Here is a 1319-nt window from a genome sequence, read left to right on the forward strand (position 1 = left end):
ACCTCGCAGCCCCGCACCACACCACATTGGGCTGCTCAGTGGGAGAGGGTGGAAGCGAGCCAGGGGCATCAGGCCGATCGTGCCTTCGGGGCCCGCCCCCTTGAGTTCTCAGCGCCTCCTCCCCAGCCCTAGGGCGAGTACAGCCAGCAACGGGGCCGTTCCCTCCCGTCTGCCCCACCTGGTGCAAACCCACCCGGAGTCCCTGGCGCCCGCAGACAACATCACCAGCCCAAGTCCGCTGCCCTAACTGGGCCTCTTGAAATGCCAGGGGCCCTGGGGATGAGGGCTCGAGGGAGGAAAGAGGTCCAGGACCCAGGGAGCCCAGGCCTTGGGGGAGTTGGTGGCTAGGGATGTGTTGCCCTCCGCTCGACCAAACGTCCGCTCCTGGGTTCTTGTATCCACACACCCAGCGCCCACCCTCCAGCCCCCAGGCGCCAGCCTCTGGTTCCCCCCACACCGCACCACCCACCCTCCGTCCGGGTGTGGGTTTGGGTGGTGTGTCAGGAAAGGTGCAAAGCTGGGCTGTGGAATCCAGTGGCTGCAATGGCATTTGGCCCGGTGCCAGGAGTGGGGAGCGTGCCCCTTTGAAGTGCCCTGGGGTGTGCAGGAACGGGAAAGTAGGGGGCGAGGCGGGGCGGGGTCGGGCCAGGCAAGGTCGCCTCGCTGGCCCGGGAGGGGCTGAGGGAGCAGTGGCTGGGGTGTGTATGGCCCCGGCAGCTTTGGTCCCTGGGGAGACAGGGACACAGGCAGGGAGGCGGCAGGGGCGGCGGGTGACAAAGGAGAGGTGAAGGGGCCAAAGGTAAAGGCAAAGGCATACAGCACCCGGTATTCCCAGGCCGTCTCCCATCCAAGTGCTAACCAGGACGGACCCTGCTTAGCTTCCCAGAGAAGACGGGCTCTGGAGCATTCAAGCTGCTATGGCCCAAGAGGCCATAGAGACCAAGAGTGGACCCCTGGTGAGGTGCTCTGGGGGGGGCGGGCTCGGGGGGGGGGCGGGGCGTGGAGGGGCCAGGCTAGGCCACGCCAGGCCGCTTTGCCGGCCCGGGAGGGGCTGAGGGAGCAGTGGCCAGGGTGTGTTGGCCCCCGGAGACGAGCTCCCCTCCCCGGGGAGAGAGGGACACACGGAAGGAGGGGGGAGGGACGGCGGGCGCCTAGGAGAGGTCAAGGAGGCCAGAGGCAACAGGCAAAAGGCAAAAGCCTACAGCACCCGGTATTCCCAGGCGGTCTCCCATCCAAGTACTAACCAGGCCCGACCCTGCTTAGCTTCCGAGATCAGACGAGATCGGGCGCGTTCAGGGTGGTATGGCCGTAGACGCCGG

General features: G+C 67.1%; 1 non-coding gene across 1 annotated transcript; it reads right to left on the reverse strand.

Moving 5' to 3' along the window:
- Positions 1-1195: 1195 nt before the first annotated feature.
- Positions 1196-1314, reverse strand: LOC121024273 (5S ribosomal RNA). The gene has a single exon (XR_005787656.1). It is a non-coding gene; the product is annotated as a 5S ribosomal RNA (ribosomal RNA).
- Positions 1315-1319: the final 5 nt, after the last annotated feature.

The sequence above is a fragment of the Herpailurus yagouaroundi genome, unplaced genomic scaffold (genome assembly GCF_014898765.1).
Source record: "Herpailurus yagouaroundi ecotype Mexico unplaced genomic scaffold, PumYag 62616, whole genome shotgun sequence".
In the NCBI taxonomy this organism is placed as follows: Eukaryota; Metazoa; Chordata; class Mammalia; order Carnivora; family Felidae; genus Herpailurus; species Herpailurus yagouaroundi.